Below are 18,185 nucleotides of genomic sequence, written 5' to 3'. Positions count from 1 at the left end.
CAAATGTAAATGTCGGTGGAGAACACATGACACTGACACAAGATGGCAGCAACACTACTTTTCTGTAAACTCGTCCTCTCTTTCTCTCTCTCTGTATCTCTCTCACACATACACACACACGTACACACTCTAACACACGTATAGAACCGCACGTATACAGACACACGCTACACACATGCACGAGACACTTCAAGGTTTATCCCACAGCTTGCAATTTGCCTTTGTTTCATGTGTGGGCAGAGCTGACCGGTGCTGCGTGGAAGTTCATCAGAAATCTCACAACAGCCTCACACATCCTCCCACAGCATGCCACAGCCTCACACATCCTCCCACAGCATCCCACAGCCTCCCACATCCTCCCACATCCTCCCACAGCCTCACACATCCTCCCACAGCATCCCACAGCCTCCCACATCCTCCCACATCCTCCCACAGCCTCACACATCCTCCCACAGCATCCCACAGCATCCCACATCCTCACACATCCTCCCACAGCATCCCACATCCTCACACATCCTCCCACAGCATCCCACAGCCTCCCACATCCTCCCACATCCTCCCACAGCATCCCACATCCTCCCACAGCATCCCACAGCATCCCACAGCCTCACAGAGCATCACACAGCCTCACACATCCTCCCACAGCCTCATACATCCTCCCACATCCTCCAACATCCTCCAACATCCTCCCACATCCTCCCACAGCCTCCCACATCCTCCCACAGCATCCCACATCCGCCCACATCCTCCCACATCCTCCCACAGCCTCACACATCCTCCCACAGCATCCCACAGCCTCACACATCCTCCCACAGCATCCCACAGCCTCACACATCCTCCCACATCCTCCCACAGCCTCACACATCCTCCCACAGCATCCCACAGCCTCACACATCCTCCCAAACCAATCACACATCCTCCCACATCCTCCCACATCCTCCCACAACCTCACACATCCTCCCACAACCTCATGCAGCCTCCCACAACCTCTTGAGCCTCACACAACCACATGCAGGCCACACAACCTCATGCAGCCTCACACAACCTCACACATTGTCAGACAACCTCACACTGATTACAGTTTTTCTCAATTGCTAAGACACATTTATTGAATGTGTACTGTGTTTTCTCCAAACTCTAAACACACATCTTCATACTTACACTGTTTTGGCCAAACCCTTGGCTTTTGACCCAAAATCAAACACAGTAGTCAAAACCATATTATCTGTCGTATAAACCTAACTTTGCATTCAAAATACACACAAAGCCCTCAAATAAATTCAACCTTCTGAATACCTTTTAGACACTGCTGGGAGGAATTGAAAACACTAGTATAAAAAGGTTTTCAAGAACCATTGACTATAACGTGTCCCTGAATTTTAGATATGTTCCACCTCATGAGTTTGACATGATGTCATAAAACTCACAATTACTGCAATTGTCCTTCTTACAGGCTGTTTATTTTCTATTTACATTATACAGCAATTGCATTTTGAGCTATTGTTACTGTAGTGGTCACAGTATACAAATAGTAGTACTGTTAGTCAACAACACAAATGTATTGCTGTAAATTGTAATTTGGGGAACAAAGGCTAAGAAAACAAGGAAATAAACAAATAATTTTTACCTGGGTAACAGAGCTTGAGTACAGTACTGTTCATTGTGGGTCAGCATCCTATCTCTGACCAGGGTCAGGCCAGAGATTTTCCTCAACATCACAGGCAATGTTTTCTTTAGCCAAACAGCAGGGAAAATGCCCCTGAATGCCTGAGCCATCCATGACAAGACCCAAGAGCAATTTCCCCACAAACTTCTTCCATGGCTTGGAGAAGGTTGTTCTGTCATAGGGATTTCTGTCATAGTGTGGCATGGATCTCATTTGAGATTGTTGTTGTTCTTCCTCTTCCTCTGCCTTGTCCACCTCCTCTCATTTGGACAATTATTCCTTTTCTTCTGATATTTGCATCCATGATTTCAAAGTACAGATGAGCTTACCTTTGTATTCATTCCAAACCCCTGATTGCTTGTTGAGTATATTTGCTTGTTAGTGCTTACACATGGTTGTTAAGGGTGTTTGAATTGCGCTGTTTTGGGTTTACTTATCAAATGGCAGTGTTTTCTGAATGACATAATGGTGATAATTGTGTCTTAAAGTAAGAGGTGTGTTTAGACTTTTGCAAAGAAGTGTGAATGAACCTGAGAAATGTGTCAAAAAGGGTAAATTGTGTTTAAAGACTGGGGTACATGGTCTTTCTGCTGGGATTTGGCAAAATGGTTTTGTGGGGATGGCTTACACATACCATTTTTGTGTGTTAGCAATCGAGAAAAACTGTAACTTCACAAAGACTCACACATTGTAGCAGGGCCTTGCCCAGTCTAGCAGGACCTTTGTTACATTTGATGTGATCAAATGTGTCAGCAAATAAAACTAGTCTTACGTAAATTGGTCTGAGAGTAGAGGTAAACGTGTGTGTGGTGTGTGTGTGGTGTGTGTCCATGTATATGTACATGTATGTGTGTGTGGTGTGTATCATGTGTGTGTATGAACGTGTGTGTGTGTGGTGTGAGTATCATGGGGGGGTTCTGGGTAGCTTGGATTGGGGACATCAATCACACCAATGTTGGGGTCTAGAACAGTACTAAGCTACATTTTAAAATGTGTAACTGGCTTTTGGTTTTCATAAGAGCGGTTTCTGAAGCAATTTCTGAGAGAAACAAGCGCAAATAATTTCATGAATTCTTTTCTTTGTGGAAGATTGATTAAATCAATAAGAATGTAGGACAGGCATACATAAGCATTATCCTTCTGCCTGTGCCTTTTCAGTCACTATTCATACACTGACTGTTGGCTTTGTCTATACTGTCTAGACTGTTTGTAATTCCTGGATATTAGACTGTATAAACTGTTCTCCGTCAACCCATCCGCCCTCCACTTTCAGCCCCTCAGAGGCCATCTTGGGAGGCGACGAGGCGTGTTGTCACCACGTCCCACTAGATTACTGGAGCAGTCCAGGATTTAGAAAAGGTCACAGGTCACATTTGATGTGCTGCTCTCTTCCGCTGTCAGCCGCTGGGTTTCGCCTGCTGCTGCAGCAGGTGATTGATAGAAGATCGACAGGAAGGTGACACTCACATCAGATTAACCATCTGGCCATCCTTGACCACAGCGGAATCTGAACAGCTTCCATTTTGTGGGTGAGGTTTTATTAGATGTGTGATGTTCATGGGCTAATATTACGAAATATTGAGGTCCTGAAAACCAAAATGACGGGATCCCTGCTGGAGATCGATTTAAACTTCACTGTTGGTCTCATAAGTTATTGGTTATATACCAGAGCTGGCAGCCGACTGAAAAAGTAATTTTCTCATGTTACAGTAAAATGCAGCAATAATCCAACTAGTGATTTACTAACTATACGTCTCAGGAAAGGTAATGCACTGACGTCTTATCCCCATCTTCCACATGGAGAAAATATCACAATATATAGGGCTCTATTGATATGTATGTTTCATGCAACTCTCTTCTCAGGGTGAAACACCTGCATACATGTGGACCAAGGGTGTCATCTAAAGCAGTGTTCCTCAACCCTGGTCCTCGGAACCACTGCCCTGTTTGTTCCAGATGTTTCCCTCTTCCAACACACCTGATTCAAATGGACGGGCCGTCATCAAGCTCTGAAGAAGCCTGACGGAGACCCGTTCATGTGAATCAGGTGTGTCGGAAGAGTGATGAAGAGCACCGATGTAAAGGATTGACATGTTGACTGACATGTCCAGGGACAGACACGTGAGTGTTGTTTTGGGAACAGAAGTGCCTGGCTTGGATAAAGTTGCAGAGAGGGTAATTGGCGTTAACCTCATTAGAACGAGAGGGAGGAGGGGAGACTGACATTACAGTAGGACATGCCTGAAGCAAGATTATGGGAGATCTTTCCTGTATGTGTGTGCGAGTGTGTGAGTCTGTGTGTGTGAGTGTGTCTGTGAGTGTGTGTGTGTGTGTCTGTGAGTGTGTGTGTATCTATGCACGTGTGTGTTTGAGTATGTGTGTGTGTGATAGAGAGTGTGTGTGTGAGTATGTGAGTGTGTGTGTAAATGTGTGTGTATGTGTGCGTGTGTCTGTGCATTTTGTCAGGAATGAGCAGCATGGCCACTCTATCCATCACTGACTTGAGGACAGAATGAAGGCAGCGGAGAGGAGGAAGAGAGGACGTGGGAGGAGTATGAAAGATTGGATCATTTGACTGATACAGAGAGAGAGAGAGAGAGAGAGAGAGAGAGATGAGAGACAGAGAGAAGAGAGATGAGAGAGAGAGAGAGAGAGAGAGAGAGAGAGAGGGAGAGAGAGAGAGAGAGAGGGGACAGAGAGAGAGAGAGAGAGAGAGAGAGAGAGAGAGAGAGAGAGAGAGAGAGAGAGAGAGAGAGAGAGAGAGAGAGAGAGAGAGAGAGAGAGAGAGAGAGAGAGAGAGAGAGAGTTCTCCTCCCCCTGCAATCCTGCTGCCTACCACATCATATTTTCAATGCATCTCACACCAATATATCTCAAACGCCCCCTTTGCAATCACACACACACACATACACACACACACACACACGCAGAGACACACACACACACATGCCCACACAGACACACACACGCAAGCTGGTGGTGTTTATCTCTGGCCGACATTTGGCTGGCAGGAAGACGTAGTGAGTGATGAGAGGGGTGCATGAGGGATGGTACAGAGCTGCTTGTTACTCCTTCCTGAAGGACATCCAATAGGTATAGAGTGTGTGGAGATGTTCATCAGATAGGAGAGTGTGTAGAGATGTTCATCAGATAGGAGAGTGTGTGGAGATGTTCATCAGATAGAGAGTGTGTGGAGATGTTCATCAGATAGGAGAGTGTGTAGAGATGTTCATCAGATAGGAGAGTGTGTGGAGATGTTCATCAGATAGGAGAGTGTGTAGAGATGTTCATCAGATAGGAGAGTGTGTGGAGATGTTCATCAGATAGGAGAGTGTGTGGAGATGTTCATCAGATAGAGAGTGTGTGGAGATGTTCATCAGATAGGAGAGTGTGTAGAGATGTTCATCAGATAGGAGAGTGTGTGGAGATGTTCATCAGATAGAGAGTGTGTGGAGATGTTCATCAGATAGAGAGGGTGTGGAGATGTTCATCAGATAGGAGAGTGTGTGGAGATGTTCATCAGATAGAGAGTGTGTGGAGATGTTCATCAGATAGGAGAGTGTGTAGAGATGTTCATCAGATAGAGAGTGTGTGGAGATGTTCATCAGATAGGAGAGTGTGTGGAGATGTTCATCAGATAGAGAGTGTGTGGAGATGTTCATCAGATAGGAGAGTGTGTGGAGATGTTCATCAGATAGAAGAGTGTGTGGAGATGTTCATCAGATAGAGAGTGTGTGGAGATGTTCATCAGATAGAGAGTGTGTGGAGATGTTCATCAGATAGGAGAGTGTGTGGAGATGTTCATCAGATAGAGAGTGTGTGGAGATGTTCATCAGATAGGAGAGTGTGTGGAGATGTTCATCAGATAGAGAGTGTGTGGAGATGTTCATCAGATAGGAGAGTGTGTGGAGATGTTCATCAGATAGAGAGTGTGTGGAGATGTTCATCAGATAGAGAGGGTGTGGAGATGTTCATCAGATAGGAGAGTGTGTGGAGATGTTCATCAGATAGAGAGGGTGTGGAGATGTTCATCAGATAGGAGAGTGTGTAGAGATGTTCATCAGATAGAGAGTGTGTGGAGATGTTCATCAGATAGAGAGTGTGTGGAGATGTTCATCAGATAGGAGAGTGTGTGGATATGTTCATCAGATAGGAGAGTGTGTGGAGATGTTCATCAGATAGAGAGTGTGTGGAGATGTTCATCAGATAGGAGAGTGTGTGGAGATGTTCATCAGATAGGAGAGTGTGTGGAGATGTTCATCAGATAGAGAGTGTGTGGAGATGTTCATCAGATAGGAGAGTGTGTGAGATGTTCATCAGATAGGAGAGTGTGTGGAGATGTTCATCAGATAGAGAGTGTGTGGAGATGTTCATCAGATAGGAGAGGGTGTGGAGATGTTCATCAGATAGGAGAGTGTGTGGAGATGTTCATCAGATAGGAGAGTGTGTGGAGATGTTCATCAGATAGGAGAGTGTGTGGAGATGTTCATCAGATAGGAGAGGGTGTGGAGATGTTCATCAGATAGAGAGTGTGTGGAGATGTTCATCAGATAGAGAGTGTGTGGAGATGTTCATCAGATAGAGAGTGTGTGGAGATGTTCATCAGATAGGAGAGTGTATGGAGATGTTCATCAGATAGGAGAGCGTGTGGAGATGTTCATCAGATAGGAGAGTGTGTGGAGATGTTCATCAGATAGGAGAGTGTGTGGAGATGTTCATCAGATAGAGAGTGTGTGGAGATGTTCATCAGATAGGAGAGTGTGTGGAGATGTTCATCAGATAGGAGAGTGTGTGGAGATGTTCATCAGATAGAGAGTGTGTGGAGATGTTCATCAGATAGAGAGTGTGTGGAGATGTTCATCAGATAGAGAGTGTGTGGAGATGTTCATCAGATAGGAGAGTGTGTGGAGATGTTCATCAGATAGGAGAGTGTGTGGAGATGTTCATCAGATAGGAGAGTGTGTGGAGATGTTCATCAGATAGGAGAGTGTGTGGAGATGTTCATCAGATAGAGAGTGTGTGGAGATGTTCATCAGATAGAGAGTGTGTGGAGATGTTCATCAGATAGAGAGGGTGTGGAGATGTTCATCAGATAGGAGAGTGTGTAGAGATGTTCATCAGATAGGAGAGTGTGTGGAGATGTTCATCAGATAGAGAGTGTGTGGAGATGTTCATCAGATAGAGAGTGTGTGGAGATGTTCATCAGATAGAGAGTGTGTGGAGATGTTCATCAGATAGAGAGTGTGTGGAGATGTTCATCAGATAGGAGAGTGTGTGGAGATGTTCATCAGATAGAGAGTGTGTGGAGATGTTCATCAGATAGGAGAGTGTGTGGAGATGTTCATCAGATAGAGAGTGTGTAGAGATGTTCATCAGATAGAGAGACTCCCTGACGGCTGCAGGGCAAAGTCTGGGGACACACTGGTTCATTACTTTAATCCTGGTACCACCTACTCATTTTTATGTCTGTGTTTGTGTGTGTGTGTGTGTGTAATCCCCTCAACGAGGTGGACACTGAATGTCACCCTGAGCTGGATAGATCCATCACCTGCTGTCCAGGAGGTGGCTTCCACGGACGCTTTGGGAAGTTGTGACATGTCTCACACAGCTCAAATGTCACCCCAGCTCCCTCCACAAGTGTGTGTCTGGGTGCAAGTGTGTGTGTATGTGTCTGAGAGAGTGTGTATGTGTGGGACAGCGTGTACGTCTGTGTTTGTGTGAGCTTGCGTGCGTGCGTGCGTACGAGTGTGTGCACATCTGCGTTTGTGAGTTTGCGTCTGCATACGTGCACGTTTGTGTGTGTGTGTGTGAGCGTGTCGATGCGTGTTTGTGCATGAGTGCACGTCTGTGTGTGTGTGTGTTGGTGACTGTGTGTCTGCATGCCCCGGCATGTGCTGACAGATTGTCCTTCCAGTCTCTGACTCTGTGAACAGGAGGGAGGCGTCTTGGATGTCGCTCAATAAAACCCCGTCCCTCCGACAGCTCCAGCCTTGACTGAACAGAAAAGAAACCCCCCCCACAAAGTCACCTCGCCCGTCCTCTACGACAGGGACCCGGCAGACATGGCTGGAGAGGTGGTCATGTGACGCTTGACGTCGGGGAGAGGGAGGGATGGACGGATGGAGGGAGGGAGGGACAGAGGGAATGAATCTGTGACGCACGGGTCACACCTCGGACGACTTATCTCCGTGGCAACTATCTCGTTCCCCCTGCCTCCACTCGGTGGGGTGGAGATTCCCTCGGTTAATTAGCCGGCTCAGGGTCGGTGTGTGTTTGACAGGGGAGTCTGGGAGACACACTGAATACAGAGATGCTTCTGGTCTCAAAGGTCTGAAAAAGAGTCTGGCGTTCAGGTGTGTTCTCTGTTGGACAGAGAGACCACGCAGAGGGATAATAGAAGTATGTATTTGGGAAATATCTCTATCTATCTGTCTATCTCTCTCTCTCTGTATATACTGTATAAACATTCTATATCGATCTCACTCTATATATATAGACATACACATATACTTACATCTGTTCAATTTGTAATATGAGTGTTGTCTGTTATTCCGAAGTCGTGAAAATGCTCTGAAGGAAGTCAACACAACATTGAGGACACACACAACAAGTCTGCCTCTGATGAAGAGTGTGTGTGTGGCTGTTCCCTGTTCCTGCTGTTACAGCGGTGGGGAGGGACGAGGAGGCAGAGGAGGATGAACGAGGAGAGGGACGGAGGGTGTAGGAGGGAGGCGGCGGAGGAGGAAGGGAGGAGAAGGTGAAGGAGAAAATGAGCGAGGAGGTGGAGGAGGAGGAGGTAAGGAGGGAGAAGGAGGATGAACGGGAGGGAGGAGGTAAAGGGGGAGGTGGAGGAGACCGTCCCTTTACCCAGTGTGCACTCTGCCTTGTGGCACACTGCTTATGATGTCATCCTGTTGAGAAACATCTCCACCTTGTGACCCCTCTGGTAGCATGGGTCACACATTAAGGATGACGACGACAGGGAAGTGTTTGTGTATGTGTACGTGTCAGAGGGAATAGTTTGTATGTGTGTGTCGGCGTATGTGTACCGTGTGTGCGTTTATGTATGAGTGTCTTTCACGCATGAACAAGCACTTCATGCAGTGCTTCTTCATGCTACACGCTCTGCATGGATACTTACATGATGAATCAACTGCATTCCCTTCCTTCCATGCTGCTTGAATGAACATGTAAATGATACACACCAAGCTGCTTGCTGACAACTGAGGAACCGCTCCTCGCCTCTGAACAGGAGGAACAGGAGGAGTAGGAGGAGAAAGAGAGGTCAGAGGAGAAGGAGAAGTTGGAGGAGAAGGATACGTAGGAGGAACGGGAGGAGCAGGAGAAGCAGGAACAGGACCAAGAGCAGTGGAAGTGGAAGGAGGAGAAGGAGGAGGAAGAGGAGCGGAGGGGGCGAGGAGGACAAGGTGTACCAGGAGGAGCAGAGGGAGGTGGGGGAGATGAAGAAGGGGAGAAAGGGAACGAGTGGAAGGACCAGGAGGAGCAGGAGGAGCTCCAGGAATCAAGCATGAGGAGGAAAAAGAGGACCAGGAGGAGCAGGAGGAGGAGGAGGACCAGGTGGAGGAGCAGGGAATCAAACAGGAGAGGCATCTTCTCCCGCTCCGGGCCAGGCTGCAGCCTTCTCCAGACCCATCTCATCCCAGAGCAGCTGGCAGAGAGCAGAGCCTGTCTATCAGCCTGTCCTTCCAGCTGGCCCAGGGTCATTAGGCTTAATGCCCGCCCCCCACTCCCCTGTAACGCTGTGGGCCCTGGCCCTCGATCCACGTGACACATTTACATTAGCAGGTCAAACTGATACTGACGGAGTGAACGCTCATGAAAACCTCAGTGATTCGCAGCACACAGTCACAGTGCGATTCTGTGACAGGAATGTGAAAGACAGACACCCCGGAGCCGCCCAGGAGAGAGTCCTGTCAGGTCATCACAGTCTGTTTCAAAGTCTCCGGACACCCACGAAAGGCTGGGAGAGTGGGGAGCCAAAACTGGAGGCGCTATCACAATAAATGCTCCGCTGTGTTTTTCGGAGGGTATTTTTAGCAGCAGATTATTTCCCCTGCAGTTCCTGGGTGTGAGAAACAGATGCTGCCTCGTGCTGTCTCTCCTGGCCCAGACCAGCCTGACTTAGCCTCCTGTTTGCAGTGCATGGCAGGACTACACACACTAGGTACCGCCACTGACGTCACATCTCTGCGTCCGGAAATATGGTTTATCTTAAATCACACACGGGGTAGCATTACAAAGGTTTTGTTTGGTTCAGTGCCTAGCCGGCATACTGATGGATTTTCTTTACGGTAATAATGCGAGGTCTGTGTATAAAAGGAACTATTCAGAGATTCTGATTTGAAGACAAATATAGGCAAACAGAGACAGAGTGACAGGGAGACAGACACAGACAGACATACAGAGGGCATCGTGGACTGGACAGGACTGTCCTTGCATTTGTCTTTCCTTCACAACTGCCTGTTTTACCCTGTGATTGAATAGGATAGAATGATTTTATTGTACAACAACATTGAGGAGCAATGAATGAAGACGTGACATTGCAGCTCAGCCACTCATTCACCCTCACTCTCAGGACTAAAAGGATTGCACGGGAGACAGATTAGATTACTCTAGTACAGATGAATGTGTGTGTTTGTGTGTGAGAGTGTGTGTCTCTGTCTGTGTGTGTGGAGGGTGGGGGTACGTGTGTGTCTGTGTGTGTACAGGTCCCTGCGTGGAATTGTGGATATACTGTGCGTGTGTCTGACCAACGTCACTTGTAGTTGGATCAGGACTGTGGCTTCAGTATACCAGAGCCAGGGCGAGATGCATCCTGAAGAAAACGACAAACAAACATCGAATGTGTGTCTCTCTCTTTCTCTCTCTCTCTCTTCTCTGATCAGCATGATCACGTCATTTACTTTGTCATATGATCTAACCTCTTCTCCTCTCGTTCTCCTCTCATTCTCCTCTCATTCTCCTCTCCTTCTCCCTCTCCTTCTCCCTCTCCTTCTCCTCTCCTTCTCCTTCTCCTTCTCCTTCTCCTCTCCTTCTCCTCTACTTCTCCTCTCATTCTCTTCTCCTCTCCTCTCCTTCTCTTTCTCCTCTCCTTCTCTTTCTCCTCTCCTTCTCCTCTCCTTCTCCTTCTCCTCTCCTTCTCCTTCTCCTTCTCCTCTCCTCTCCTTCTCCTTCTCCTCTCATTCTCCTCTCCTCTCCTCTCCTTCTATTTCTCTTTCTCCTCTCCTTCTCCTTCTCCTTCTCCTTCTCCTTCTCCTTCTCCTTCTCCTTCTCCTTCTCCTTCTCCTCTCCTTCTCCTTCTCCTTCTCCTTCTATTCTCCTCCTCTCATTCTCCTCTCCTTCTCCTCTCATTCTCCTCTCCTTCTCCTCTCTTTCTCCTCTCCCTCTCTTCCAACTCCACCCCTCTCTCCACCTCCTCTACAGGACTGAGATGAATCTCAATCTCTTCCCTCTCTTTTCTCACCCCCTTCTCTCTCTCCTAACTGTCTAACACTCTAAACACGGTCTGTCTATTCCTCTTTTTATATCCAAATAGGGGGGGGGCAGTTGGTGATGGTGATGCAGTAGAAGAAACAGAGAGGGGAGGAGAGGAGAGGTGTAGAGGAAGGAGAGAGAGGGAGAGATGGAAAGAGAGAGAGAGGTGTAGGGGAAGGAGAGAGATAGATGTAGGAGAAGGAGAGAGAGAGAGATGAAGAGTAAGGAGAGAAAGAGGTGTAGAGGAATGAGAGAGAGAGAGAGAGAGAGACCACACCACACCTCGTCCCTGAGGTGTGGTGTGGTCCTCCCTAGTCCCAGAGGAGGTTGGTAAACATGGCCTGCAGGTGGTGCTGTACCTGCTCCAGGAGCTCAATCACCAGGTCACTCTGGACGGAATACAGGGCCGCTGGAGAACTGAAGATGCCCTCCAGGAAGTCCATCAGCATGTCCTGAGAGAAGAGGAGCGCACAAATGATGAGGAGCCAAACAAACACTGTGGAAATCTTGAAGGAGAGAGAGAGGGAGGGAGGGAGAAGGGAGAGAGAGAGAAGGAAAGCGAGTGAGAGAGAGAGAGAGAGAGAGAGAGAGAGAGAGAGAGAGAGAGAGAGAGAGAGAGAGAGAGAGAGAGAGAGAGAGAGAGAGAGAGAGAGAGAGAGAGAGAGAGAGAGAGAGAGAGAGAGAGAGAGAGAGAGAGAGAGAGAGAGAGAGAGATGAGCTGGGACAGACGTTACGGACACAGGTCGATAGGAAGAGAGATCGAGGGATACTCAGAGCTGCAATTAAGAGAGGAAGAGAAAGGGAAAAGAATACAAAGTTTGGAGGGTATGAAACAGAGCTCACGTGTTGTTTTTTTGTTGTGTTGTTTCGAAGTGAAACGTTTCAAATCTTCCTTTTGTTCTAATCACTCCACAATTCACCGTGCTGTTTGACAGGCGCAGTCTAGGAGTGTGTCTGTGACAGGCCTGAACATGTCCTGGCTGTACTCACACACCATTTGATACCGCACACACCATTCCACTGTGCGCTGACGGAACGCTGAGCTGGGAGAAAGCCACCTGGCTTGATGACTGAGGACAACGCTACACCTTCATCAACACGTAGACACGTGGCATGGAGGGGGAGAGGGAGGAGGAGACAGACAGGAAGAGAGAGGGAGGAGGAGAGAGGGAGGATCGAGGAGAGAGAGAGGAGGAGAGAAGGAGGGAGCGAGGAGAGAGGGACAGGGGAGGAGAGATAGAGAGGAGCAGAGATAGAGGATTGAGGAGAGAGAGAGGAGGAGAGAAGGAGGGAGCGAGGAGAGAGGGACAGGGGAGGAGAGATAGAGAGGAGGAGAGAGGGAGGATCGAGGAGAGAGAGAGGAGGAGAGAAGGAGGGAGCGAGGAGAGAGGGACAGGGGAGGAGAGATAGAGAGGAGGAGAGAGGGAGGATCGAGGAGAGAGAGAGGAGGAGAGAAGGAGGGAGCGAGGAGAGAGGGACAGGGGAGGAGAGATAGAGAGGAGGAGAGAGGGAGGATCGAGGAGAGAGAGAGGAGGAGAGAAGGAGGGAGCGAGGAGAGAGGGACAGGGGAGGAGAGATAGAGAGGAGGAGAGAGGAGGATCGAGGAGAGAGAGAGGAGGAGAGAAGGAGGGAGCGAGGAGAGAAGGACAGGGGAGGAGAGATAGAGAGGAGGAGAAAGAGAGGATCGAGGAGAGAGAGAGGAGGAGAGAAGGAGGGAGCGAGGAGATAGGGACAGGGGAGGAAAGATAGAGAGGAGGAGAGACAGAGGATTGAGGAGAGAGAGAGGAGGAGAGAAGGAGGGAGCGAGGAGAGAGGGACAGGGGAGCAGAGATAGAGAGGAGGAGAGAGAGATGATTGAGGAGAGAGAGAGGAGGAGAGATGGAGGGAGCGAGGAGAGAGGGACAGGGGAGGAGAGATAGAGAGGAGGAGAGAGAGATGATTGAGGAGAGAGAGAGGAGGAGAGATGGAGGGAGCGAGGAGAGAGGGACAGGGAGGAGAGATAGAGAGGAGGAGAGATAGAGAGGAGGAGAGAGAGATGATTGAGGAGAGAGAGAGGAGGAGAGAGAGAGAGATTATTGAGGAGAGAGAGAGAGGAGAGATTGAGGGAGGAGGACAGATGGAGGGAGGAGAGAGAGAGGTGTTTTCTATGGTGTGAGGGTAACCCAACCCCTGAGATGAACCAGCCATGTCATCTGCCCTGACAGTTGGTGAGAGAGAGGTGAAGGGTGTGGGTGAGGGAGAGGCAGGAGGGAGAAGGAGAAAGACAGGGTGGGGGTGTGGGTGTGGGTGAGGGTGAGAGGTACAGATTGACAGACACAATCCTCAGCAAGTAGTGAACAACGTGACAGAGATGTGAGAAAGAAACCTGTCACTGATTTCGCTACTGAGCATTCTTCCTCTCCTCTCCTCCGCTCCCCTCTCCTCCCCTCCCAGTCCCTCCCCTCCCCTCCCCTCCCAGTCCCTCTTCTCCCCTCTCCTCTCCTCTCCTCCCCTCCCCTCCCCTCTCCTCTCCTCTCCTCTCCTCCCCCTCCCCCTCCCCTCTCCTCTCCTCTCCTCTCCTCCCCTCCCCTCTCCTCCCCTCCCAGTCCCTCTCTCTCAGTCTGATCGTCATGGCCGTGCAGTGGCTGTGTTTGCGGTTCCTGTTGACTGGTGGGCTGGCGTGACTCTCCCTCCATCCCCCACTGCCAAAATGCATGCTGGGAGATGACACAGTTAGAGAGGCCTGGGTACTCACAGCTCCTTCTGAGAGTGGAAGTGCGGCAGAGGTGGTTCGGGTACCACACACTCATCATGTATGACCCTGGATGAGTTGTCCCTCCCAACAAGGACCACATGCAAGTGCTCTTGGCCTAATGGAAGATGGCTTTGATCCCGGCCCCTACGTAATTCATCCCCATCTGTTGGGAGTTGAACGGACCCCGCTGAGAACAGGAAGGTCATGACTTCCTGACAGCCTCATGAGTAAGCATATTCATCATGTCAGCACTCTCATGTACTGTACGTCACACACGTTTCTCACGTCGTCATCCAAACAGAGGTCGCTAGCGTGGTGACCACGGGGCTGGAGGAACCCTCCTCAGCGCTCACAGGGGTGTCAGAGACATCAGGACGTGCTGAGGGTGGCAGCTTGTTGTCTGGGTGCCCACACACACACAGACACACACACACAAGGCCTGGAAACGGGATAACTCACCAGACCCCCCCGCCACTGCTGGAAAGACCAGCATGAGCCACATCTCTCCTCAACTCTCTCCTCCCCACCTTGCCTCCTCCCCCTTCTTCTCTTCTCTCCTCTTGTCTTCTGTAAAGTTCTCCTTTTCTCTCACCAGGCTGCTGTCCCCCCTGGTTAGACCGGCGCTGACGTCATCGCTGACTCAGCAGCTTAGTTGAAAGTACCAGGAGAAGCTCATACTTCTGCCAACACAATCACACACACACACACACATTAAATGTAAGACCCCTTGTTGTAAAATTACAACGTCACCTTTAGCTCTTTAATTGCTCATTTCTTTTTTTTGAAAGACCAAATTTATCCAATGGCATTGCAAGGCAAGACAATAGGACCCATTGGTTATGTAAATGTGGTCGTTCCAAAAAAATCTTATTTGCAAATGTGCTTTTTGGAGAGGTAATGTTGATATTTTAAATTGGGTCTTACAGGGATAAGGATGGGTATGGCTGGTAACAAAACATATATATTTTTTCATTTTTATTAGTAATTTAGCAGCCCCAAAGTGACGTATGAATATTGTATATAAAAACACCAGCACAAGATCATGGATCAGAAGTATCAAAGTAAATATTTAATAGAAAAAGTTGAAAAGGTAAAGTTTCACCATCTTTTGTTCCTAGCCCCATACCCCAAGTCATACACACTGCACACCAAAAGCAGGGAGGTGAGGCACAGTAAAAGCTCCCCCTCTTTCAGCCATTCAAGCGCAGGGCTTTCTCAGTCAAGCTAATCCCTCATTTTGAGCTAAGTGAGCCTGAGGTCACCAGGATCGCAGGAATGTGTTACCCAGCCCAATCATGGCTGCCACACAGCTTAAAGACTTGCCAAATGAGGTCAGATGTCATGCTTCATCATAAATCTTGAAATCTAAAAGAAAAAAAAAACTCTCCTCTCCTGTAACAGGGCGGGTGTGTGGTTGTGTCCTCCTGTTGAGTGATTCCTCCAGAGTTTAAAAGCTTGACAAATGTGGTCAGGGGTGATGATCCAACATAAATCCGACTTCTAGTTCAGTATACAGCACGTATCGAGCTGACACTTCACAGTTCCTGTAGCTAACAGGGGGGTCATCACCTCTTCTGGAGAGTGAGAGAGCAAGTTTGAGAAGGCGACAGTCTAACACCACAGTCTTGTACTTTCTCCTATATACAAATAAATACATAATTGTATATTCTTTCAGTAAACAGTATATTCTATGTTCCATAAACGTATATATCCTGTACTGTATGTGTGGATGGATTTGGAAATATTATATATAATCTATAATGTAATCCAATCTAGTTGATGCCATGCATATTTCCTTTACACCCGAGGGAGCATGGACTGGGAATGCGTGTTGGAGATGTTTCATGTATGTGAGATTGGAGATGTATTATTTTGTTACGTGTGCTGGTGTGCATGTCAAAGCTCCACTGGAGAATTAGTATTCATCCCCCATCCTGTCTTACACTCTCTCTCGTTCCCTCCTCATTTCTCTCTCTCTCCGACTCTCTCTGTCCCTTATTGCATGTCAGTAGCATTTATCCACAGATTCAATAATCTTGGTGCACAGGCTATATTTCATTATAGATTGACATTGGACGGGAGGCTCCGCCCCCAGCCCCAACGAGCCGATCCAGAGCTCCAATTCATCAGGAAGGCCTTAAAACAATCAGCTTAACAACTCTGTGTTCATCTCCCACGCCTGCTGGAGCCTAATGGGTTTCAAATGCGAGCCACACAGCTGTACAATGAGGATCACGAGTCGTGCGATAGCCGTGCCAAAAATCACTCTCGGTCGCTGTGTATCTGTGAAAATTCTGCACATCAGAGATACAGAAAGTCTTTATGTTTAATGATTTGTCTGTTGTGTAAGTTCAAGAGAAGGCGGTTTCAACCGGTTGTGAATAATACCAACGATATTATATCTAATGTCACATGTGCCTACACATGTATAGGGGAGGGAAGGGGAGAGGGTTGGGGTTAATGTATGTGTTAAGGGCTGTGGGAGGTCTTCTACGTGAACTTTATGGGAGACTAATGAGGATGTCTCTCTCTGCAACCCCCCCCCTCTCCCAGCCCCCCCCCCCCCACCACCACCCCTCCTGGCACAGGACCAGGGCACCAGATATTCTCAAATACCACCCGATGGCTTAAGACGTGACAGCTGCGCCCGCATCTTGAATGTCCGCCGACCCGTTTCTGAGAAACGTTCAAATGAAGGTGACATTTGCAATACGGTCCTTCCTCCAACACGGACACACACACACACACACACTTCCCATCTTTCCATCCCTTGCAATGCTATGGCCAGGACCCAACATGGGGGAAACAGTCTCCCTGCCAAAGCAAACCTGCTGTGCTTGACATTTCTCATTTCTACATGAGGCCTGCTTTAATTGCAGCTGCGGAGCAGTGGGCTGTCCTCCCCCGCTGGCTGGACTCTGCATTGTTGTCTTCCACAACCCTGGTGACACTCGGCAGATATCCTGCTGGGGCTTCTCCCCCCATCCTTCCTCTCTCCTCCAGCCCACAGGGAGGAGGAGGAGGAGGAGAGGAGGAGGAGGAGGAGGAGGAGGAGGAGGGTGGAGGAGGAGGAGGAGGAGGAGGAGGAGGAGGAGGAGGAGGAGGAGGAGAGGAGTGGAGGCGAGAGGAAGAGAACATTGGACAAATAATTTACAGAAGACAACAGGAGGAAAAAGGAGGATAGAAGGAGAAGAGGATGAGGGGAGGAGGAAGGGTACATTAATTATCCAACACTAACTCAATCAGGGGGAGAGGGAACTTGAGTCAGTGTGTGTGTGGGTGTGTGTGTGTGGGTGTGTGTGTGTGTTTGTGTGCTGTGGACAGACTGAAAGCCTTTCCAGCTGTGCCTACCCAGATACTCTCTATGTAATAGCAAACAAGACTAATATTCAGATTTATTTCGCTGTTTAAAGGATACAAATTGCTCGAGGCCTTTATTTTATTGACTCTCCCTGTATCACACAGGCACTTCATCACATCTTATCTATATCTGGACTGGGACAATTCCTCACTAGCTACCGTTACAATAATACACTTAACCTTGAGTCTTGTGGAGCGCAGCTGTTTTCTGCCACCACAGTGCTAGCAAGTTGTCCACCCGGCAACCACAACTATTGCCTGTTCCACAACTATTGCCTGTTCAAGTAAATCCCAGAGGACGAGGGAAGGAGTGACGGGAGCGACAGAGCGAGGGAGCGATCGGAGGGGTAAACCAGGATCAATGCTGGTTCCCAGCAGCCAAGGTGACTGCTGTTCCCCACTCTCCCCCTCCCTCCTGGGGCTCAGGGTGCGTGGAGACCCCTCTGAATACTTCAGTGAGTCCAGGACGTCTGAACAGGAAGGGGTCGATGTGGGCCTGGCTCAGCCAGCCTTGGTTTGGACAGTCTGGATTACTCTTCCACCGCTGTGCTCTGGGGCATATCTGCAGACATCTGTCCACGTTAGAAAGTGGCTTTTTACAGTTTTTTTTTGGTTGTTGTTTCTCTGAATTGTGTAAATGTGTATGTACGTTAAGAGCTACCGTGCGTTTCTCTATTACCCTTCAAGGGTCACTGTGTACTGTGTACTACAAGTATTGAACAGTGTTTCCATGTAATGAGAGAAAAATACAAAAATGAATGGATTAATGTGACAAGGAATTATGTTAACTAAACCAACAAGACAAGAACTGTGTGTCACACTGAGGAAAAAGACAGGAAAAAAGCCCACTGCTTCCCATGCATGTGCAGATCTAGACTGCGTTATCTGTTATACGTCTGTTTGAATTAAACATCATTTAACAGCAAAGCA

Source organism: Osmerus eperlanus, chromosome 1 (assembly GCF_963692335.1).
Source record: "Osmerus eperlanus chromosome 1, fOsmEpe2.1, whole genome shotgun sequence".
NCBI classification, from domain to species: Eukaryota; Metazoa; Chordata; class Actinopteri; order Osmeriformes; family Osmeridae; genus Osmerus; species Osmerus eperlanus.
Note: the sequence above shows the minus strand (reverse complement) of the source record.